This window comes from Mustelus asterias, chromosome 1, assembly GCF_964213995.1.
Source record: "Mustelus asterias chromosome 1, sMusAst1.hap1.1, whole genome shotgun sequence".
NCBI classification, from domain to species: domain Eukaryota; kingdom Metazoa; phylum Chordata; class Chondrichthyes; order Carcharhiniformes; family Triakidae; genus Mustelus; species Mustelus asterias.
The window spans coordinates 163301233-163327413 of NC_135801.1; positions in this window are offsets into that span (position 1 = coordinate 163301233).

Genomic DNA, 26181 nt, shown 5'->3' on the forward strand with positions numbered 1-26181 from the left:
AGAGGTGCTCCCTGATGCGCTCCATTCCATACGCTCACTCCTGTGTACGGCAACCAACGCTACTCCCCATGAGAGGCTGTTTTCATTCCCTCGGAAGTCTTCCTCTGGGACCTCATTACCGTCTTGGTTGACGTACTCAGGACCTGTCCTCCTGCGGCGACATTTAAGGGCCCGCAAGTCCGACCCGTTGGTCGAACAGGTCCATCTCCTCCACGCCAACACTCAGTATGCCTATGTGGCATACCCTGACGGGCGAGAGGACACGGTCTCGATCCGAGACCTGGTGCCAGCAGGGGACGTAGAAACCCCTGTCGCTCCCATACCCCCTGTTACAAACCCCATAACTCTTGTTTCCCCTCCAGACACGGCGCGGGCAGCATCGGGACCATTACTTGACCCTTTTACTCCCGTGTACAGCTTGCCTGAGTCCAGAGGATGGTCGCCACTTCAGGGCGTGTCGGAACTCCATGGATTACCGTCACCTCAGGGTCAACCGGCCCGTGAGACTGTGGAGGAACAGTTGGACATCGCCTTGGGGAGAACGCCACCGCGAGTGCCTACTCCGGTGTCATCGCCGGTATTGAGGAGGTCACAACGACGGTGCGGTCCCCCTGACCGTCTGAACTTATAGACTGATGACAAATTATTCTGTTTTTTTGTACCCCGCCGGCCTTTGTCTTCAAAGGAGGGGTGAATGTGGTGAACCATCGTTGGTTCCCACTAGATAGTACTGAGCCAGGGTCTGGCCAGTACTACAAGTATGTATATATGTTGCTGTTGGGGTTAGGGATGGGTTGTTCTACTTGTTGCTGTTGGGGTTAGGGTTGGGCTGTTACACCTTGTATTATAGTTATTGTGGTACATCCCAGTCGAGCTCCGCCTCCTGGGAGAGGTATAAAGGTCACTGCTCTGTCTGGGACCCCTCAGTCTGGGATTGTGTATATAATTAGTAGCTTCGTTGTACAGCAAATAAAAGCCTTTATTTCCTGAGCATCTCAAGCCTCGTGTGTGATAACGCGCAGCAGAAAGTAGAGGCATTGTTGGGCTTTCTTAACTATAGTATCGGCATGGGGGGACCAGGTCAGGTTGTTGGTGATCTGGACACCTAAAAACTTGAAGCTCTCGACCCTTTCTACTTCTTAAATATGGAGATCAAATACACACAGTATTCTAGCTGTGATCTCACCAACATCCTGTACAATTCTAAGAAGACCTCTTTATTCTTGTATTCCAATACTGTAATGATGCATGTTCACAGACTTCATCAGAAATGCATGGGACATTTATTAATAAGGAAAAATTGTACAGAGACTGGCAACTCCCCCTCCACCTTCCTGGCTTCCCTGGAGCAGTCCACCGGCTACCCCAGTCCCTACATGTCTTCTACATGTCTTCAGACTGTCTTCTGCCCAAGAAAGGACTCCACGCCCTGGGGGCGATTACCCACTTTCAATCCCAATTAATTTGTCCCTCAAGCCAAATGACCCTCTTCTGCTGTGTCACCCTTAAAGAGAACCACCACAAATATCTTTGCAATAAAGGACTGCATACTATTTGGTTTCCTAATTGCTTGCTGTAGCTGCATGCTAACTTTCAGTATTCTTTACACCAGTACACCCTGGCACACTGACCATCAACATTTACAAGTTCCACGCAATTTTAAAAAAATTCTGCTTTTCTGTTCTCCCTATCAAAGTAAATAAGCTCAAAATTCCCTACATTATACTCCATCTGCCCATTTTGTGGCCCACTCACTTAACTTGACTATGGTTGGGATTTTCCAGCTCCAACATGACAGGACCCGCTGCCACCACAGGGTATGTGGTGTCTCCTTCACAACTTGCATTTTCACCTCGCTTTGTCTTGTCAGTGACCTTAGATACATTACTCCCTGTTTCTTCGCCAAAGTCATCAATATAGATTGTAAATAGCTGAAACTTTATGGCATCCCACTAATGAGAAACTGCTAACTTGAAAATGTCCTATTTCTTCCTATCCATTAATCAATCCTCCATCCATGCCTTACTTCATGTGCCCTTATCTTTTCTTCGTTTATTTATTCATGGGATGCAGGCATCACTGGCTACACCAGGATTTGTTACCCATCGCAAAATTGCCCTTGAGAAAGTGGTGATAAGCTGCTTTCTTGAACAGAGTAAGAAGTTTAACAACACCAGGTTAAAGTCCAACAGGTTTATTTGGTAGCAAAAGCCACACAAGCTACCAAATAAACCTGTTGGACTTTAACCTGGTGTTGTTAAACTTCTTACTGTGTTTACCCCAGTCCAACGCTGGCATCTCCACTTCTTGAACAGATGCAGTCCATGTAGGAACATCCACAGTGCCATTAGGAAGTAAAGCTCCAGGATCTTGACCCAGTGACAATGAAGAAACAACAATATAGTTCCACGTCAGGATGGTAAGTGACTTGAAAGGGAACTTGCAGGTGGTGGCATTGCCATTCATCTGTTGCCCTTGTTCTTCTAGGTGGTACAGGTTGTGAGTTTGGAAGGTGCTGTTGAAGGAACCTCGGTACCTTGTTGCAGTGTATCATGTAGATGGTACACATTGCTGCCACTGTACATCAGTGGTGGAGAGACTGAAGGTTGAAGGTGGTGGGTGGTGTGTCAATCAAGTGTGCTGCTTTGTTCAGAATGCTGCACAGTTTCTTTGAGTGCTGTTGGAGCTGCACTGCGAAAGAGTCAGCTAGCTTAGTTGGCTGATTGTTGGTTTGTGATGCAGACTGATACCAACAGCATGGATTCAATTCCCATACCAGCCATGGTTATTCATGAAGACCAGTCTTTTCAACCTTGCCTCTCATCTCGGGTGTGGTGATCCACAGGTTAAAATTACCACCAGTCAGCCTATGGTCATCTGGGACTATGGAAACTCTACCTTTTACCTTTAGTGGAGAGTAGTGGTGGCACGGTGGCACAGTGGTTAGCACTGCTGCCTCACAGCGCTGGGGACCTGGGTTCGATTCACGGCTTGGGTCACCGTCTGTGTGGAGTCTGCACACTCTCCCCGTGTCTACGTGGGTTTCCTCCGGGTGCTCCGGTTTCCTCCCACAGTCCAAAGACATGCTGGTTAGGTGCATTGGCCATGCTAAATTGCCCCTCAGTGTACCTGAAAAGGCGCTGGAGTGTGGCGACTAGGGAATTTTCACAGTAACCTCATTGCAGTGTTAATGTAAGACTACTTGTGACTAATAAATAAAATAAACTTTTATTCCAACACACTCCTGGCCTGTGTCTCGCAGTTGGTGGACAGGCTTTGGGGAGCCAGGAGATAAGGTACTCACTCCATAGTTCCCAGCATTTATATGGTTGGTCCAGTTCAATTTCTGATCAATGGTAACCCCCAGGATGTTGGTTGCGGGGATTCAGCAATAGTAATATCATTGACTGTGGAGGGAGATGGTCAGATTCTCTGTTGTTAGAATGGTAATTGCCCGGCACCAGTGTAGCCTGAATGTTACTTGCTATTTATCAGCCCAAGCCAAATATTGCCCACGGACTGGATTCTCCGACCTCGCCCGCAGCTGGGATTCTCCGGTTCCGCTGCAGTGAGCGGAGATTTGGCTGAGTGCCAGAATCTCTGTTCTTGCTGGCAGCGGCAGCAGGGTCTGAATGGCTGGTGAACTCCGGCCCAGGTCTTGCTGCATGTGGCGAAGGAGCAGCGCTCCAAAAGCTGGTGATTCCAAATAAACCTGTTGGACTTTAACCTGGCGTTGTTGAGACTTCTTACTTGCTGCATATGGACACAGACTGCTTGTGCAGTAATCTTGTATGTGACATCTTGGAAATGCAAGTACACTACATCCACTGGTTGCCCTTTACCTCCCCTACTAGTTAGGAATTCCTTAATAAATTATTGCAACACTTCCCAGTGACTGATGCCAGACCAACTGGTCTGTGATACACTTGTTTTCTTTCTCACTTCTTTCTTGAATAGCAGTGTCACGTTTGTTTCCTACAATTCTGCAAGGGGCATTCCAGAATCTAAGGAAGTTTGGAAAATCATGGCCAGCACATGCATTATCTCTGTATCAATCTCTTTTAGAAGCCTTGCAAATGATTCTATCATTGTTTTTATAATTCCAGACTAGTTTACTCTTCTGTTCTAGTTTTTTTCATGCTTTATCAACTTTTTGATGCATCTTTTATGGTTTCTAAAACACTCTCAACCCTCAGACTTACTATTATTCTTGACAACATTATAGGCCTCTCCTTTTAACCTAATGGTATCATGAACTTCCCGAGTAAGCCATGGATGGATCCTTCTTTCTGTGTTTTTGTATTTTAATCAAATATATTTTTGCAGAGCATTTTAAATTGTTTCTGTAAATGGACTCCACTGTTTATTTACCATCAAACATGTGACATTTGTCATACGCTCTCAATTATTATTGTCATTTAAGTTTAACTGGCCAAATATATTTTTGTTGTGGGTTGCCACTTTCAGTGCCTGCAGAAGAAACAACAGAAAACCAACATGCACATGAAAATTACCTGGAACCCGGCCAAATTTTCCACCCGAGTAAAACTAGCAGCAAAACAGAGGAACATCCTGCCTTGTGCATACGACATTGTATTGGAAAGAACTTTGGGCGTGCTATTCTCTGAAAAAGAAGTCAGCAAGCCAAGATTTTCTATTTTTAAGTTGCAGTAGGAATGTGTCTTTTTGGAATGCAGCGATACACAATAAGCATTTGTGTGAAAGCTTGACATGGGTGAGCAGCAAACGTGTAAAAGACGGACAGACAACACTTCATGCACGGCATATATGCTTGATTGTTTACTCGGTTAAAGGCACTCCTGGATTTTCTTACCATATTTAAGGTGCACTATCTTTCCTCAGGCTTCACGGGGAATGTACACAGTGTGGAAACTGACCTTTACCTCCCATCAAGCACACTGCACTCTGATACTCTGACAAATGTGTCCCAGAATGCCAAGTCAGGCAAGTCTCTTCACATCCATTTCGTTCAGTGGCACCTCCACTTAGCCCGCCATCAAGGAATGGTCTTGGGGGGACGATCTTTGTCACTCGCCCACAGATGCCATTTCCTATCTGCACATTTCTTTTCACATCCATGGATTATCAACATCCTTTTCTTTTACCTCATATGCCTTTGATTGCTAAAAATGTAAATACTTATAGAGTTTAGAAAGGCTATTGTAATAGATTGTGAGGTCTGTCTCTTTAAGACAGCATAGCAGAAAATTCAGTATGTGGATGGCCCGACTAGAGAGGGGAAAAAACGTGACCTCCTCTTGGGAAATAAGAAAGGGCAGGTGACAGAAGTGTTAGTGAGGGATCACTTTGAGACCAGTGACCATAATTCCATTAGTTTTAAGATAGCAATGGAGAATGATAGGTCTGTCCCAAAAGCTAAAATTCTAAATTGGGGCAAGGCCAATTTTGATGGTATCAGGCAGGAACTTTCAAAAGTTAATTGGGGGAGTCTATGGGAAGGCAAAGGGACGTCTGGTAAGTGGCATGCTTTCAAAAGTGTGTTAACCAGCTTCAGGGTAAACACATTCCTGTTAGAGTGAAGGGAGGGGCTGGCAGAAGTCGGGAACCCTGGATGACTCGGGATATTGAGGCCCTGGTCAAGAAGAAAAAAGAGGCACAAAACATGCATAGGCGGCTGGGATCAAGTGAATCTCTTGAAGAATGCAGGGGGTGTAGGAGTAGAGTTAAGAGAGAAATCAGGAGGGCAAAAAGGGGACATGAAATTGTTTTGGCAGATAAGACAAAGGAGAATCCAAAGAGCTTCTACAAATACATAAAGGGCAAAAGAGTAACAAGGGAGAGAGTAGGGCCTCTTAAGGATCAACAAGGTCATCTATGTGCGGATCCACAAGAGATGGGTGAGATCCTAAATGAATATTTCTCATCAGTATTTACTGTTGAGAAAAGCATGGATGTTAGGGAACTTGGGGAAATAAATAGTAATGTCTTGAGGAGTGTACATAATACAGAGAAGGAGGTGCTGGAAGTCTTAAAGCGCATTAAGGTAGATAAATCCCCGGGACCTGATGAAGTATATCCCAGGATGCTGTGGGAGGCTAGGGAGGAAATTGTGGGTCCCCTAGCCGAGATATTTGCATCATCGATAGTCATGGGTGAGGTGCCTGAAGATTGGAGAGTGGCAAATGTTGTTCCTTTGTTTATAAAGGGCTGCAGTGAAAAGCCTGGGAACTACAGGCCAGTGAGCCTCACATCTGTGGTGGGTAAATTGTTGGAAGGTATTTTGGGAGACAGGATTTACAGGCATTTAGAGATGCAAGGACTGATTAGGGACAGTCAGCATGGCTTTGTGAGTGAAAAATCATGTCTCCCAAATTTAATTGAGTTTTCTGAAGGGGTAACCAAGAAGGTAGATGAGGGCGGTGCAGTTGATGTTGTCTACATGGACTTTAGCAAGGCCTTTGACAAGGTACCGCATGGTAGGTTGTTGCATAAAGTTAAATCTCACGGGATCCAGGGTGAGGTATCTAAATGGATACAAAATTGGCTTCTTGACAGAAGACAGAAGTGGTTGTAGAGAGTTGTTTTTCAAACTGGAGGCCTGTGACCAGCGGTGTGCACAGTAAGAGTTTTAACAACACCAGGTTAAAGTCCAACAGGTTTATTTGGTAGCAAATGCCATTAGCTTTCGGAGCGCTGCTCCTTCGTCAGATGGAGTGGATATCTGCTCATAACCAAGACATACAGAGATACAAACTCAAGTTACAGAATACTGATTAGAACGCGAATCTTTACAGCTAATCAAGTCTTAAAGATACAGACAATGTGAGTAGAGAGAGCATTAGGCACAGGTTAAAGAAATGTGTATTGTCTCCAGACAGGACAGCCAGTGAGATTCTGCAGGTCCAGGCAAGCTGTGGGGGTTACCGATAGTATGACATGAACCCAAGATCCGGGTTGAGGCCGTCCTCATGTGTGCGGAACTTGGCTATCAGTTTCTGCTCAGCGACTCTGCGCTGTCGTGTGACGTGAAGACCGCCTTGGAGAATGCTTACCCGAAGATCAGAGGCCGAATGCCCGTGATCGCTGAAGTGCTCCCCCACAGGAAGAGAACAGTCTTGCCTGGTGATTGTCGAGCGGTGTTCATTCATCCGTTGTCGTAGTGTCTGCATGGTTTCCCCAATGTACCATGCCTCGAGACATCCTTTCCTGCAGTGTATCAGGTAGACAACGTTGGCCGAGTTACAAGAGAAGGTACCATGTACCTGGTAGATGGTGTTTTCACGTGAGATGATGGCATCCGTGTCGATGATCCGGCACGTCTTGCAGAGGATGCTGTGGCAGGGTTGTGTGGTGTCGTGGTCACTGTTCTCCTGAAGGCTGGGTAGTTTGCTGCAGACAATGGTCTGTTTGAAGGCAAGAAGTGGGGGTGTGGGGATGGCCTTGGCGAGATGTTCGTCTTCATCAATGACATGTTGAAGGCTCCGGAGGAGATGCCGTTGCTTCTCCACTCCGGGGAAGTACTGGACGACGAAGGATACTCTGTCCACCGTGTCCTGTGTTTGTCTTCTGAGGAGGTCGTTGCGGTTTTTCGCTGTGGCGCGTTGGAACTGTCGATCGATGAGTCGAGCGCCATATCCTGTTCTTATGAGGGCATCTTTCAGCATCTAGAGGTGTCTGTTGTAATCCTCCTCATCCGAGCAGATCCTGTGTATACGGAGGGCTTCTCCGTAGGCCTCAAGGATCAGTGCTGGGCCCACTGTTATTTGTCATTTATATTTATGATTTGGATGAGAATATAGGGGGCATGGTTAGTGAATTTGCAGATGACACCAAGATTGGTGGCATAGTGGACAGTGAAGAAAGTTATCTCCAATTGCAACAGGATCTTGATTAATTGGGCCAGTTGGCTGACGAATGGCAGATGGAGTTTAATTTAGACAAATGGGAAGTGAGGCATTTTGGTAGATTGAACCAGGGGAGGACTTACTCAGTTAATGGTAGGGCCATTGGGGAGAGTTACAGAACAAAGAGATCTAGGGGTACATGTTCATAGCTCCTTGAAAGTGGAGTCACAGGTGGGCAGAGTGGTGAAGAAGGCATTCGGCATGCTTGGTTTCATCGGTCAGAACATTGAATACAGGAGTTGGGACGTCTTGTTGAAGTTGTACAAGACATTGGTAAGGCCACACTTGGAATATTGTGTGCAATTCTGGTCACCCTATTATAGAAAGGATATTATTAAACTAGAAAGAGTGCAGAAAAGATCTACTAGGATGCTACCGGGACTTGATGGATTGAGCTATAAGGAGAGGCTGAATAGACTGGGACTTTTTTCTCTGGAGCATAGGAAGCTGAGGGGTGACCTTATAGAGGTCTATAAAATAATGAGGGGCATAGACAAGGTAGATATTCAATATCTTTTCCCAAAGGTAGGAGAGTCTAAAACTAGAGGGCATAGGTTTAAGGTCAGAGGGGAGAGATACAAAAGTGTCCAGAGGAGCACTTTTTTCACACAGAGGATGGTGAGTGTCTGGAACAAGCTGCCAGAGGTCGTAGTAGAGGCGGGTACAATTTTATCTTTTAAAAAGCATTTGGATAGTTACATGGGTACGATGGGTATAGAAGGATATGGGCCAAATGCGGGCAATTGGGATTAGCTTAGGGGTTTAAAAAAAAGGGCGGCATGGACAAGTTGGGCCAAAGGGCCTGTTTCCATGCTGTAAACCTCTATGACTCTATGACTTTAAAAGTGTCACATGGTTTGAGGGACCAATGACACCAGAGGGTGGAGTCCTCTCTCATGCAGAATCATTGAGCAGCCATATAGGAAGCACATAAAAAGTGGGCCTCTGCCCCAAGACAGCCTTGGCTACTCTTCCCTGTCCTGATTTCTCTTTAAATATCTTTTGTTCATAACAAAGCCTGAGATGTCTTGACATCGTCCGAGGGGTGCTATTATGGCTATGAATAATTATTGGTCTCGAGTTTAAAGCACGCCTATTATTGGGCATGAGGAAAGATTCAGGGTACAATTCCTGTGCTTAAATAGTGAGTTCCAAGACACACCTAATGTTAGATTTTGGGCCACATTTCCATTGAATGGGAAATGGTGAGTCAGGGGGCAGTTTACTGATAAAGCAGGTTTGAAAATCTGGTCACGGTAACACTAAAAACGACCCTTAACAACATCAAGAACTTGGGTCTACACAGCACCTTTAACACAATAAACAACCAAGGCTGCTTCACACGAGCCTTATCAAACTAAATTTGATAGTCAGCTGCAGAAGGACATGTTAGGCCAGATGACGAAAAGCTAGGTCAAGGAGATAGATTTAATGAGTGTTTTGAATGAGAGAGAGATCGCGAGACAAGGAGAGTTAGGAAAAGGAAATCTGGTCCTTGGGACCTTGGCAGTTCAGGCCACACATGCCAATGGCAGAATGATTTTATTTTGCATTCGTTCATGGGATGTTGGCGTCGCTGGCTTAACCAGACATTTATTGCCCACCCTTAATTGCCCTTGAGAAGGTGGTGGTGAGCTGCTTTCTTGAACTGCTGCAGTCCATCTGGTGTAGGTATACCCACAGTGCTGTTAGGAAGGGAGTTCCAGGATTTGTCCCAGTGACAGTGAAGGAACGGCAATATATTTCCAAGTCAGGATGGTGAGTGGCTTGACGTGGAACCTTCAGTTGATGTTGTTACCATGCATCTGCTGCACTTGTCCTTCTGTGTTAGAGGCTGCGGTTTGGAAAGATGCTATCAAAGAAATTGGTGCAGTGCATCTTATCGATGGTGCACACTTTTACCACTGTTCATCAGTAGTGGAAGCAGTGAATGTTTAAGTTGTTGAATGGTGTGCCAATCAAGTGTGCTGCTTTGTCCTGGGTCATGTTGAGCTTGTTGAGCCTTGATGAAGCTGCGTTCATTCAGGCAAGGGGAGAGTATTCCATTACCCACCTGACTTGTGTCTTGTAGATTGTGGACAGACTTTGGGGAGTCAGGAGGTGAGTTACTCACTGTGTAATTTCCAGCCCCTGACCTGCCCTTGTCACCACAGTATTTATATGATGAGGCCAGTTCGGTTTCTGGTCAATGGTAACCCCCAGGATGTTAGTGGTGGGGGATTCATTGATGAAACTGTCGTTGAGTCATAGAATGTCATTGAATCTGATAGAATAGAAAGTCAAGGGGAAATGTTTAAATTCTCTCTTGTTAACTAAAAACAAGACTGATCACAAGACAGAATTACAGTACAGAATGCTGTAATGTTTAAGCAGATCACAGTACGGCAAGGGCGAAGTCATGGAGGCATTTGAAAACATGGATGAGGGTTTTTAATTTGAGCTGTTGCTTAACAAGAAGTCAATATATGTCAGTGAGAACAAGGCAGGTGGACTGGCCATGCTAAGTAAGACTGGCCATGCTAAGGACTTTAACCTGGTGTTGTGAGATTTCTTACTGTGTTCACCTCAGTCCAACGCCGGCATCGCCACATCATGACTACCATCGACACCGCAAACTGCCGGCTCCAAGTGGAGAGGATCTCCAAGAAGATCGCTCTGACGAAGGAGCAGTGCTCCGAAAGCTTATGGTATTTGCTACCAAATAAACCTGTTGGACTTTAACCTGGTGTTGTGAGACTTCTTACTGTGTTCACCCCAGTCCAACGCCGGCATCTCCACATCATGCTAAGTTGCCCAGTCGTGTCCAAAGATGTGCAGGTTAGGTGGATTGGCCGCAGTAAGTGCACAGGGTTGTGGGAAAGGGGCAGGGGTGGGGTGCTCTTTCAGAGAGTCGGTGCTGATTCAATCGGCTGAATCTTCTGCATTGCAGGGACTCAATGGGATTCAATTGCAACAAGGGTATCTTTCCTGCCTGCAGCCCTTTCGGAGTTAACGAAACAATCGAATTTCCGCCTGTAATTCTTTGGCAAGCACCTCACACCAGGCCCAAACTCGGCCAAGAATTTGCCATTCATCATTGGTGGAAACTTGAGAGTGACCAGAAAATATGTCTGAGTGAGTGGTGGCAGGATGTTACATCAAAGATCATACTGAACCTCATCGGATAGCCACACATCTGCAACCTCCAGCAGGGACCATTGTTAGCCGTGGGGAATCTTCACATACCCCTCAGTCCCAGTGCAATGAGACCCAATTCAACATCCCTAGAGGGAATCAAGTAATGCCGCACAGTAGTGGAATCAAAGCTGAGAATGTCTGGTCTGTGTGGCTCACTGTTGCAACGACAGTGGAAGTGAAACTGTTCTTGAATGGTACAGTTGTGTAAAATGAGCAGCAGCAAATCAGCAAATCCATTTGACGCCCCCTTCCAAATTTCTTTTCCATTGGTCATACCCACCAGTCCACTGGGGGAGCCTTGTAATCACTATTAAAACTGTGAAGAAGTGACTTACAAGACTATTAATATCTCAAATGAAGTGCACCACATGTCATTGTAGATTACACGCCCTTTAAATAGTAAAACAGGAAATCATGACTTCTGGTAAACAACCCAGTGGGGAAAATCCACTGAGCTCTATAAGTGGTGTGTGGTTAAACTGCGTGTCACAAAATTATCGGTAGGACATCAGTACATCCTACGTGCAGCCTGTCACTGACGTGTTTCAAATATTCCCATGTGCAGGCTTGTAGTGAAGTGTCAGTGTATTGCTTTGTTTCGCTACCAGCAGCTGCTAGATGCTATGGAGGGGATTTCCTGCTTGCTTGTCTTGTCAAATGCATTCAATTAAATCTACCTGTGGCAGTTGTGCTGTCAGAGACTCAATGAGCCGTAAACCATGGTGTTATATAGCTGAAGTTGCAATCTCTGATAAAAGCCACCGTTAAGTTAGCATCAACTAACTTACAGGTACAGAACCTCACTATAAATGTGCATTTTAACAAAAAAATAATCTCAGGGTGGATTTTGATCCGTGTGCATGTATAGGCCTAGACTTGACAATGACTAAAAGAGCATACCTAGGTGGATAGGGAAGCATCAGTGTCCCCTACGTTGGCCATACCTCTACCGGCAACTCGCCTGAGCAAAGACATCAGTATTGGGCAGCCTAGATCACGAACAGGTATGTTCAGTGAGGGCGGTTGAAGTGTGAGCCGTGTGCAGATTTGATGGCAACTCTTGCTGAGCTTCAGGAACCGCTTTTCTCATTTTCCCTACCTATAGTGTGCAGCTGCTCCACTGCTGATGAATGTGCTGTCCTGCTCATCGCCAGCAGATTCTGTGTAGATGTACTAATTTACATGTGTAAGTAGTCGAACACCTGTTCTAAGCATCTGCCTGGGAAGCCAATGAAAATAAGGGCTCCGCATCTTCAGCAGTGGGACCAACACCTGCACAGATTGGCCACTGACAGTCCAACTGTTGAACTGATGCGGCTTGCACCCATTTTATAGTCATAACATGGCTTCCGCGCATACCAATTTCTACCCACTTGTTTCCATTTTATTGACCCCTCTATCTCTCAACACCCTTCAGCAGCAGCAGTGAGTGGAACAGGTGAACTTTGTGATATCTCCACTCAGGGCAAATCAAAACAAAACACCTTACGGCTTCTCAGTAACTGAAACTGCTCACGGCTTTTTGAACTTGTATCTTAAGCTCTCGGTTCTCCCCTTCCTCACCAATATCCTCATCCTCGGTGAGAATCAGTCACAGAATTGAGGTCGGCTTCTGCTCTGATGAAATGTAATAATACTCAAAATAAAAGTGGGATTTTCATAGTATCTACATCGCAGTGTGAATGTAAGCCTACTTGTGACTAATATATAATAAAACTAAAACTAAAAAACTAAAAAACGTTAACCAAATGTCACTTCCTTCAGACTCAGGTAATACTGGGTCTTTGTGTCTACCTGATGCCAATACTCTTGCTCTGCCATCTTTCTCGACCACCTCACCCCCATCCTGTTTATATAAACGATCTGGAAGAAGGTGTAACTGGGGTGATCAGTAAGTTTGCGGACGACACGAAAATGGCTGGACTTGCAGATAGTGAGGAACATTGTCAGAGGCTACAGAAGGATATAGATAGGCTGGAAATTTGGGCAAAGAAATGGCAGATGGAGTTCAATCCAGATAAATGTGAAGTGATGCATTTTGTAGGGGGGAGCTATACGATAAATGGCAGAACCATAAAGGGTGTAGATACGCAGAGGGACCTGGGTGTGCAAGTCCACAGATCCTTGAAGGTGACGTCACAGGTGGAGAAGGTAGTGAATAAGGCATATGGCATGCTTGCCTTTCCAGGACGGGGCATAGAGTATAAAAGTTGGGGTCTGATGTTGCAGTTGTATAGAATGTTGGTTCGGCCGCATTTGGAATACTGCGCCCAGTTCTGGTCACCACACTACCAGAAGGACGTGGAGGCTTTAGAGAGAGTGCAGAGGAGGTTTACCAGGATGTTGCCTGGTATGGAAGGGCTTAGTTATGAGGAGAGATTGGGTAAACTGGGGTTGTTCTCACTGGAAAGACGGAGGATGAGGGGTGACCTAATAGAGGTGTATAAAATTATGAAAGTCATAGATAGGGTGAACGGTGGGAAGCTTTTTCCCAGGTCGGTGGTGACATTCATGAGGGGTCATAGGTTCAAGGTGAGGGGGGGGAAGTTTAACACGGAGATCAGAAGGACGTATCTTACACAGAGGGTGGTGGGGGCCTGGAATGCACTGCCGGGCAAGGTGGTGGAGGCAGACACACTGGGAACGTTTAAGACTTATCTAGATAGCCACATGAACGGAGTGGGAATGGAGGGATACAAAAGAATGGTCTAGTTTGGACCAGGGAGCGGCGCGGGCTTGGAGGGCCGAAGGGCCCGTTCCTGTGTTGTATTGTTCTTTGTTCTTTTGTGCTGTCAAACTTTATTCCCAACATCCAGCCTTGGATGAACCACAGTTTCTTCCGGTTAAACATGGAAAGGCTGAAGCCATCGTTTTTCACACCTCAGCACTAATTTTGCTCCCTCGCCAACAATCACAGTCTCCTCCCTTGGCACTAGCTCAGGCTGAGCCAAACTGTTTACAAGCTTGGCCGCATCCTCATAAGAATGTAGGACCAGCAAAAAAGTCAATTTATCCCTCAAGTCTCTTCCTTCCTTAAATAGGATCATGGCTGACCTGTGACTGAACTCCACATTCCTCTATACCTCTGATTAATAAAAATCTATCGATCTTAGTTTTAAAATTAACAATTGATCTCACATCAATTGCCATTTGAGAAAATAATTCCAACTTCCTTTATCATGATTTCACTCCGGAACGATCTGGCTCTAATATTTAGATTAGATTTCCTGGTCCCAGAACACCCCAATTAATGGAAAGAGTTTCTCCCAATCTCCACTTAATGTCTTCAAAACGCCAAACAAATTGCCCTGAACCTTCTAAATTCCAGAGAACACAACTTTAGTTTGTTTAATCTCTCCTCATCACTTCTTTTTTTTCCCTTTTTCAACCTCGGGGTTGAACCACATTCCAGGAGGTCTGTGCATTCGCTCCAAAGTCAATATTTCTTCCCTAATACAAAAGACTGAGGTGGCTAGAATTCTGAAATAAAACCAGAAAATGTGGCAAATATTCAGCAGGTGGCCGCAAGAAACTACAAAAGGTTGTGAATGTAGCCCAATCCATCAAGCAAACTAACCTCCCATCCGTTGACTCTGTCTAAACTTTCCAAAAATGTCCAAAAATGTTTGGTTGATTGGCCAGGATAAATTGCCCCTTAATGTCAGGGGGATTAGGAGGGTAAATATAAGAACACAAGAACATAAAAACTAGGAGCAGGGATAGGCCAACTGGCCCCTCGAGCCTGCTCCGCCATTCAATAAGATCATGGCCGATCTTTTTGTGGACTCAGCTCCACTTACCCGCCCGCTCACTATAACCCTTAATTCCTTTACTGTTCAAAAATTTAACTATCCTTGCCTTAAAAACATTCAATGAGGTAGCCTCAGCTGCTTCACTGGGCAGGGAATTCCACAGATTCACAACCCTTTGTGTGAAGAAGTTCCTCCTCAACTCAGTCCTAAATCTGCTTCCCCTTATTTTGAGGCCATGCCCCCTAGTTCTAGTTTCACTCACCAGTGGAAGCAACTTCCCTGCTTGTTACTTATCTATTCCCTTCATGATAGAACATAGAACATAGAACATTACAGCACAGAACAGGCCCTTCGGCCCACGATGTTGTGCCGACCTTCATCTGAAACCAAGATCAAGCTATCCCACTCCCTACCATCCTGGTGTGCTCCATGTGCCTATCCAATAACCGCTTAAATGTTCCTAAAGTGTCTGACTCCACTATCACTGCAGGCAGTCCATTCCACACCCCAACCACTCTCTGCGTGAAGAACCTACCTCTGATATCCTTCCTATATCTCCCACCATGAACCCTATAGTTATGCCCCCTTGTAATAGCTCCATCCACCCGAGGAAATAGTCTTTGAACGTTCACTCGATCTATCCCCTTCATCATTTTATAAACCTCTATTAAGTCTCCCCTCAATCTCCTCCGCTCCAGAGAGAACAGCCCCAGCTCCCTCAACCTTTCCTCATAAGACCGACACTCCAAACCAGGCAGCATCCTGGTAAATCTCCTCTGCACTCTTTCCAGCGCTTCCACATCCTTCTTATAGTGAGGTGACCAGAACTGCACGCAATATTCCAAATGCGGTCTCACCAAGGTCCTGTACAGTTGCAGCATAACCCCACGGCTCTTAAACTCCAACCCCCTGTTAATAAAAGCTAACACACTATATGCCTTCTTCACAGCTCTATCCACTTGAGTGGCAACCTTTAGAGATCTGTGGATATGGACCCCAAGATCTCTCTGTTCCTCCACAGTCTTCAGAACCCTACCTTTGACCCTGTAATCCACATTTAAATTAGTCCTACCAAAATGAATCACCTCACATTTATCAGGGTTAAACTCCATTTGCCATTTTTCAGCCCAACTTTGCATCCTATCTATGTCTCTTTGCAGCCTACAACACCCCTCCACCTCATCCACTACTCCACCAATCTTGGTGTCATCAGCAAATTTACTGATCCACCCTTCAGCCCCCTCCTCTAAGTCATTAATAAAAATCACAAAGAGCAGAGGACCAAGCACCGATCCCTGCGGCACTCCGCTAGCAACCTGCCTCCAGTCCGAAAATTTTCCATCCACCACCACCCTCTGTCTTCGATCAGACAGCCAGTTACCTATCCAATCGGCCAACTTTCCCTCTATCCCACACCTCTTTACTTTCATCATAAGCCGACCATGGGGGACCTTATCAAACGCCTTACTAAAATCCATGTATATGACATCAACCGCCCTACCTTCATCAACACACCTAGTTACCTCCTCAAAAAATTCTATCAAATTTGTGAGGCACGATTTGCCCTTCACAAATCCGTGCTGACTATCCCGGATTAATCCGCATCTTTCTAAATGGTCGTAAATCCCATCCCTAAGGACCTTTTCCATCAATTTACCAACCACCGAAGTCAGACTAACCGGTCTATGATCTTATATGTTTCTATAAGATCTCCCCTCAATTTTCTGAATTCCAATGAGTATAGTCCCAGTCTACTCAGTCTCTCCTCATAAGCCAACCCTCTCAATTTCGGAATCAACCTAGTGAATCTTCTCTGCACCCCCTCCAGTGCCAGTATATCCTTTCTCAAGTAAGGAGACCAAAACTGTACACAGTACCCCAGGTGTGGCGTCACCAGTACCTTATACAGCTGCAACATAACCTAGCTGTTTTTAAACTCACCCCTCTAGCAATGAAGGACAAAATTCCATTTACCTTCTTAATTACCTGCTGCACCTGCAAACCAACTCCTTGTGATTCTTGCACAAGGACACCCAGGTCCCTCTGCACAGCAGCATGCTGCAATTTTTTATCATTTAAATAATAGTCCATTTTGCTGTTATTCCTACCAAAATGGATGACCGCACATATCAACATTGTACTCCATCTGCCAGACCTTCGCCTACTCACTTAGATGATCTATATCCCTTTGCAGACTTTCAGCATCCTCTGCACACTTTGCTCTGCCACTTTTCTTAGTGTCATCTGTGAATTTTGACACACTACACTTGGTCCCCAACTCCAAATCATCTATGTAAATCGTAAACAATTGCGGTCCCACCACTGATCCCTGAGGCACACCACTAATCACTGATCGCCAACCAGAAAAACACCCATTTACCCCCACTCTTTGCTTTCTGTTAGTTAACAAATCCTCTATCCATGCTAATACCTTACCCGTAACACCGTGCACCTTTATCTTATGTAGCAGTCTTTGGTGCGGCACCTTGTCAAATGCCTTTTAGAAATCCAGATACACCACATCCACAGGTTCCCCATTGTCCACTGCTCATGTAATGTTCTCAAAGAATTCCACCGAATTAGTCAAACATGACCTTCCTATGTGGGGTTACGGGGATAAGACAGAACCTGGGTGGGATTGTTGCGGTGCAGGCTCGATAGGCCAAATGGCCTCCTTCTACACTGTAGATTCTATGATTCCCGCTGTCCGACAAAGCAGCCAGCATAATTAAGGAAAAAAAAGTTTATTTATTAGTCACAAGGAGGCTTGCATTCACACTGCAATGAAGGTACTGTGAAAATCCCCTAGTTGCCACACTCCGATGCCTGTTCGGGTACACTGAGAGAGAATTTAGCATGGCCAATGCCTCTAACCAGCACATCTTTGGACTGTGGGAGGAAACTGGAGCATCCGGAGGAAACCCACGCAGATACGGGGAGAATGTGCAAACTCCACACAGACAGTGACCTAAGCCGGGAATCGAACTCGGATCCCTGGCGCTGTGAGGCAGTAGTGCTAACCATTGTGCCACCATGCCGCCCCATGCATCCCGGACATTCTTTGGTCAGGAAAAAGATACAAAAGTCTGAGGGCACGTACCAACTAACTCAAGAACAGCTTCTTCCCTGCTGCTGTTACAATAAGAAGTCTCACAACACCATGTTAAAGTCCAACAGGTTTATTCGGTAGCACGAGCTTTCAGAGCGCTGCCCCTTCATTAGATGAGTGGAGGCTTTGGTTCATAGAACATAGAACATAGAAAAGCTACAGAACAAACAGGCCCACAAGTTGCGCCGAACATACCCCAACCTACTAGGCTTACCTATAACCCTCTATCTTACTAACTTCCATGAACTTATCCAAAAGTCTCTTAAAAGACCCTATCGAATCCGCCTCCACCACCACTACCGGCAGCCGATTCCACGCACCCACCACCCTCTGAGTGAAAAACCTACCCCTAACATCTCCTCTTTACCTACTCCCCAGCACCCTAAACCTGTGACCTCTTGTGGCAACCATTTCAGCCCTGGGTAAAAGCCTCTGAGAATCCACTCTATCAATACCCCTCAACATCTTATACACCTCTATCAGATCACCCCTCATCCTTCGCCTCTCCAAGGAGAAAAGACCGAGCTCTCTCAACCTATCCTCATAAGGCATGCCACCTAATCCAGGCAACATCCTTGTAAATCTCCTCTGCACCTTTTCTATGGCTTCCACATCCTTTCTGTAATGAGGCGACCAGAACTGGGCGCAGTACTCCAGGTGGGGTCTGACCAGGGTCCTATACAGCTGCAGCATTATCTCCCGATTTCTAAACTCAATTCCTCTATTGATGACGGCCAGTATTCCATACGCCTTCTTAACCACAGCTTCCACCTGCGACGCTGCTTTGAGTGTCCTATGAACCTGGACCCCAAGATCCTTCTAATCTTCCACACTGCCAAGCGTCTTACCCTCAATATGATATACTTTCATCCTATTCGACCTGCCAAAATGAACTACGACACACTTATCTGGGTTGAAGTCCATCTGCCACTTCTCCGCCCAGTCTTGCATCTCATCTATGTCTCGTTGCAACTGCTGACATCCCTCTACACTATACACAAGCCCACCAACCTTTGCGTCATCAGTAAACTTGCCAACCCATCCTTCCACTTCCTCATCCAGGTCATTTATAAAAATCACAAACAGGGCATATATAGACACAAACTCAATTACAAGATAATGATTGGAATGCGAGTCTTAACAGGTAATCAAGTCTTTACAGGTACAGACAACGCAAGTGGAGAGTACATACTCTTGCGACTCGGCCAATGTTGTCTACCTGATATGCTGCAGAAAAGGATGTCCCGAGGCATGGTACATTGAGGAGACCATGCAGACGCTACGACAATGGATGAATGGACACCGCTCGACAATCACCAGGCAGGAGTGTTCCCTTCCTGTCGGAAAACATTTCAGCAGTCAAGGGCATTCAGCCTCTGATCTTCGGATAAGCGTTCTCCAAGGCAGCCTTCAAGACATACGACAACGCAGAATCGCCGAGCAGAAACTGATAGCCAAGTTCTGCACACAAGAGGACGGCCTCAACCGGGATCTTGGGTTCATGTCACACTATCTGTAACCCGCATGACTTGCCTGGGCTTGCAAAATCTCACTAACTGTCCTGGCTTGAGACAATTCACACCTCTTTGACCTGTGCTTATCCCTCTCTCCACTCACATTATCGGCATCTGTAAAGACCTGATTACTTGTTTTAGACTTGCATTCCAACCATTATCTTGTAATTGAGTTTGTATCTATATATGTCCTGTTTGTGAACCAAATCCTCCACTCACCTGATGAAGGGGCAGCACTCCAAATGCTCGTGCTACTTGTTGGACTTTAACCTGGTATTGTGAACCTTCTTACTGTGCCTACACCAGTCCAATGCCGTCATCTCCACATCACTGCTGCGGTCAGAATTTTGAATAGACCTACCTTGCATTAAGTTAATCTTTCTCTACATCCTAGCTATGACTGTAACACTACATTCTGCACTCTCTCGTTTCCTTCTCTATGAACGGTTTGCTTTGTCTGTATAGCGTGCAAGAAACAATACTTTTCAGTGTATGCTAATACATGTGACAATAATAAATCAAATCAAATCAAAATCAAGAAACTGGTTGGACCACTGTCCAAGGAAGAAGTAGAGAGCCTTCTGATTGTACAGGTGGAGGATGGTGGTGTACAGATTCAACATCCTTGCTGTAGGGGAGACAAATCAGGGCCAATAGAATTAGAAACTGATAAAGTGATGGAGGACATTGGCAGAGTCAATGATATAGATGGGAAGAAACTGGACAAGGGGGAGGTTAAAGAAAAGGGTTAATGTCGGAAGAAATATGTTTCGTAAGGTAGGAATAAGCAGAAATAATAGGCCGACCAGGGCGGTCCTGCTTTTGAATGTTGGGGAGGAGGTAGAAGTGGGGCTGTGTGAGTGAGGTTGAGGGTCAATGAGTTTGGAAGCTGTGGAGGGGAAGTTCTTTAGAGCAATCAAGGTCAATAGCAGGCCTGGAGAAGATGATTTGATCTTCGGTGGTGGGGATCATGATACACAGGGAGATAGGGGGAAATGTTGGAAAGTTGGCATCCAGCTTATTTCCTCAACTGAGAATTCACACCCACCATGGTTGATATGGCCCATGACCATTGCTAACCCATTTCTTGCACATCTGCTCTCGAAGAGAAAGAGCAAGTTGTTGTAGTCCATGTGAGTACCAAGGACATCGGGAAGGCTAAGAAAGAGATTCTACTGATGGACTGTGAGTTGCTTGCAGCTAAATTACAAACCAGAGCATGAGAGGAAGGGACAGAGTACACAAACATCGGAGTGCAGCACCAAAAAGGGTCAGAATCGGGAAAAAATAGTAAAAAGACAGATTTAAAGACTCTTCTCCTGCATGTATGCTGTGTTCATAACAAGATAGATGAATTGATAGCAAAAATAAAGATGAATTATAAGGTGACAGCAATTACAAAATATGGATGCAAAATCATCAGTGGAGTAATGGAAGGGGTCATGACAGTGCTATCGACCAATATCCACCACCCCGCCCCCCCCCACCCCCCACCCCAACGGTGTATTCATCGGTGGTGGAGATGGTCTGCCATTGACCAGTGGCGAGATCTTCCAGTCCTGCACACTGTCAACAGGGTTTTCCATTGTTCACAGCCTTTATGGACAGGGAATGCCCAGCAGGAGCTGGGCGCCGTTGGCAGGACCAGAAGGTCCCACCAGCAGGAACGGTCAGAAAATCTCCCCCGTCAAGCAGCACATACTTGCTCGCTGACAATCAGTTTGGATCCAGCAAGGATCACTCAGTTCCTGAACTCAGTTACAGCCTTAGCCCAAGCATATGGACAAAGAGACTCATCTCTGTCGCGAGAGCGACAGCCCTTGACATCAAGGCAGCATTTGACTGAGTATGGCATCAAGGAGCCCTAGCAAAACTGGAGTCAATGGGAATAAGGGGGAAAACTCACCACTGTTTGGAGTTATACCTGGCACAAAGGACAATGGTTGTGGTTATTGCCGATCAATTGTTTCAGACTTGGACATCACTGCGGGAGTTCCTCAGGATAGTGTCTGAGGTCCAGCCATCTTCAGCTGCTTCTTCATAACCCTTCCCTCCATTATAAAGTCAGAGGTAGGGATGTTTGCTGATGATTGCACCATGTTGTGCACAATGCACAACACCAGATATTAAAGCAGTCCATGACCATATGTAGCAAGGCATGGAAAAATGCAAACTTGGGCTGATAAGTGACCAGGAACATTCATGCCACAGAAGTGTCAGATAATGACCATCTCCAACAAGAGAAAATCCAACTATTGACTAGTATTACCATTGTTAAATCCCCTACTATCAACATCCATGGGTTTAACAGAAACTGAACTGGACCACCCATGTAAATACTATAGCTACAAGTGAAGGTCAGGGGCTGGTAATTCTATACAGAGTAACTCACCTCCTGACTTCCCAAAGTCTGTCCACCACCTACAAGGCAGAAGTCAGGAGTGTGATGGAGTAATCTCCACTTGCCTGGATAAGTACAGCTTAAACAACATTCAAGAAGCTTGACACCACCCAAGACAAATAAACCCATTTGATTGACATCCCATTCACCACCTTCAACGTTCACTCCCTTCGCCACTGTGACAGAGTGTGTCCTATCTAGAACAGTGCTTTTCAAAGTGTGACTCAAAGGTTAAAGTTTAAAGTTTATTTATTAGTGTCACAAGTAGGCTTACATTAAGACTGTAGTTAAGTTACTGTGAAAATCCCCTAGTGGCCACACTCCGGCACCTGTTGGGGTACACTGATGGAGAATTTAGCATGGCCAATGCACCCAACCAGCACGTCTTTCTGACTGTGGGAGGAAACCAGAGCACCCGGAGGAAAGCCATGCAGATATGGGAAGAACGTGCAGACTCTGCACAGGCAGTGACCCACGCCAGGAATCAAACCCATGTCCCTGGCGCTGTGAGGCAGCAGTGCTAATTACTGTGCCACCATGGGTCATGGGATTTTGAAAATGGGTCACCAAAAATGATCCCCACAGATCGCCTGATCTTTCATTCCCGTTTTCTCTCTGGGTAAATTTGGCTGCAGTACAATGTATGACTGCATGAGGGAAGAATAAATAGGAATGAAGGGTTTGTCATGTGAGGACTGGCTGAAGAGTCTGGGTCTATACTCGTTGGAGTTTAGAAGGATGAGGGGGGATCTAATTGAAACCTACAGAATTCTGAGAGGCCTGGATAGAGTGGACGTGGAGAGGATTTTTCCACTAGTGGGAGAGACCAGAGCTCGAGGGCACAACCTCAGAGTGAAGGGATGCTCCTTGAAAACTGCAAGAAGTCTCACAACACCAGATTAAAGTCCAACAGGTTTATTTGGTAGCACAAGCTTTCAGAGTGCTGCACCTTCATCAGGTGAGATTTCTTACTGTGCCCACCCCAATCCAATGCCAGCATCTCCACATCATGGCCTTTAAAACTGAGATGAGATGGAATTTCTTCAACCAGAGGGTGGTGAATCTGTGGAACTCATTGCCACAGAGGGCTGTGGAAGCCGGGTCATTGAATGTCTTTAAGACAGGGATTGATAGATTCTTGTTCAATAAGGGGATCAAGGGTTATGGGGAGAAGGCAGGAGAATGGGGATGAGAATCATATCAGCCATGATTGAATGGCAGAGCAGACTCAATGGGCTGAATGGCCTAATTCTACTCCTATATCTTATGGTCTTATAGTCAATACGCCCTGTTATATACACTTGCTGCCAACTCACTTGGCACCAATCTTCTTTCCCTTTTTAGTAAGTCAATTGTAGACATGGATCATTTTGGGACGCAAAAGAGAGGCCAGGGACATCGACTGCTGATAAACCTACAGGTCAGGATCTTGCATCTGAATCTGCTAGCCAGAGCATTAGCTGTTCTGCTGAGTATACAGGCCAGAACAATGCTACTGTTAACTAGGAACCAGGGAGTCTGGTGAACAGCCTGCAAAGAAAAAACTCAAATCAGGACCAAAACAATATAAAGCATGGTGACACAGTGGTTAGCACTGCTTCCTCACAGCGCCAGGGACCTCGGTTCGATTCCCAGCTTGGGTCACTGTCTGTGTGGAGTTTGCAAGTTCTCTCCGTGTCTGCGTGGGTTTCCTTCGGGTGCTCCGGTTTCCTCCCACAGTCCAAAGATGTGCAGGTTAGGTGCATTGGCCATGCTAAATTCTCCCTCAGTGTACCTGAGCAGGCGCCGGAGTGTGGTGACCAGGGGATTTTCACAGCAACTTCATTGCAGTGTGAATGGAAGTCTTACTTGTGACTAATAAATTAACTTTTCTTTAAAGACTATATTTTTGTATATATGGTTTTGTTAATTGTGCCAACACAAATCATAATGTAAAGCCCATGTGTTATATGTGGGGAAATACAGACAAACGAGAGCTTAAAACCCTCAAAGCTGCAAAAGACATCTGAAGACTAAGTGTGGTGATCTCGCGAACAAGCCTTTGGATTTTTTTTCAAAGGATGCAGCAAGAACTGAAATCCTCAGCTGAAGATCTTAGCGGAAATTTAACATTGAACGACAAAGCACAATTAACCTCTTATATGGTAGCTTACCGCATAGCTAAAGAGAAAATGCCCCACAGTGTTGCAGAGAGATTAATTCTCCCTGCAGCATTAGACATGGCTTGCACAGTTCTAGATGAGAAATCAGCTGAAAAATTCAAATCCTTCCTGTTTAGTGATAACACAGTAGCTCACCGAATTAGTGATATTGCTGGGCATTCAGTATTCAGCTTATTTCTTGGTTAAATTAGCACAGGAGTTCTCAATACAACTGATTTGATTTGATTTGATTTATTATTGTCACATGTATCAACATACAGCGAAAAGTATTGTTTCTTGCGCGCTATGTAGACAAAGCATATGATTTATAGAGAAGGAAACGAGAGAGTGCAGAATGTAATGTTATTGTCATAGCTAGGATGTAGAGAAAGATCAATTTAATGCAAGGCAGGTCCATTCAAAAGTCTGACAGCAGCAGGGAAGAAGATGTTCTTGAGTCGGTTGGTACGTGACCTCAGACTTTTGTATCTTTTTCCCGAAGGAAGAAGATGGAAGAGAGAATATCCGGGGTGTGTGGGGTCCTTAATTATGTTGGCTGCAGGAAGTGTAGACAGAGTCAATGGATGGGAGGCTGGTTTGCGTGATGGATTGGGCTACATTCACGACTTTCATACAACTGAACGAAAGTACAGGCGTTACAGATTGGTATGTTTGGCACAATGAAATTTTTGAAGATTGGATGTGCTGCTTGACATTCGCAACCAACACTGATGGTGCACAGATGTTTGAAGTGTTGAATAGCTACGAGGTTGTAAAGTCAACTGGATTAATTGCAGAGGAATCACAAGTGATCGGGCAGCCAACATGACTGGACACGATGGCTCACAATCTCACTCTTAAACAAAGCAACTGAAAAGATAGTGAATGCATTTGTTCTGATTTTCCAAATTTTATAGATTTTGAAAAGATCACAGGAAATTGGAAACCTGGATATGTAACATTTCTAGTCAAGAAAGAAAGTAGAAAGAAATCAGAAAGGCATAGGCCAGTTAACCTAACATTTACGGTATGGCGAGAGAAAAAAATCAAATCTTATGACACCTGGAAAAATAATGAGGCAAACTATGATTCTCGCCAGTAGGCGGAGTAGACGGAGTCTATTCACGCCATGAAGCCAGCTGCTGACTGCTAGAGGGCTCTATTGCGCAAGTGCCCTGATCTCCCAGTGCACGGAGTCAAGGGTACACAGTGCACTGAGAGATTGTTACTCCCCCATTCCCCCGGACATTACCCTCCCAATCGCAACCCACCGATCACCGCCCCTGATCGCGGCCCACTTCCCGGTCGATCGTCACCCCCATTCACCACCCCCCAGTCGATTGGCATCTCACCAATCCCTGATGTGGTGTTTGCAGGCCCCATGCAGTGCCTCCCTTCTGGCAACACCCCTCCCCTTAGGCCCCATCCCCTCTCCTTAGGCCCTGTCCCTTGGCATTGCTCAAGATGGCACTGACCAAGGGGAACTGCCTGCCCCTGCCCCAGAGCACCCAGGGGGCCTCAACGGCCTCCAGTTCCGCTGGCAAAGCTATCACATCTGGTCCTACATTGGTGTGGGGCCATACGTAATCCGTGCCGGTGAGGACCTCCCCTGGCCATGCCGTTAAGGGAAGTGAGTCTGGACGATTGTGACCCGGGCTCACTAATAATATTAACATTAACTTACAAATATTTAAATATTATAAATATTTAAAGGGCATAAGGCTGATTACGCCAGAGTAATAGGGCTGGTAATATCGCGAGAGGCAAGGAACTGGGCGCAAACCCGCTTTCTCAACTTTCTCGCAATCTTACCAGCTCGCCACACTGTTCGATCGACATGATGAGCCGGCAAGGTCACACCCAGAGATTCAAAGTAAATAGACAGGTTTATTGAAAGAGTTGCTCTCTGCACAAAGTTAAAAGTTAAAGTTAAAGTTAAAAGTTTCTTTATTAATGTCACAAGTTTACATTCACACTACAATGAAGTTACTGTGAAAATTCTCTAGTCGCCGCACTCCGGCACCTGTTCGGGTACACTGAGGGAGAATTTAGCATGGCCAATGCACCTAACCAGCACATCTTTCGGACTGTTAGAGGAAACTGGAGCATCCGGAGGAAACCCACGCAGACACAGTGAGAACTTGCAAACTCAACACAGACAGTGGCCCAAGCTGGGAATCAAAGCTAGGTCGCTGGGACCA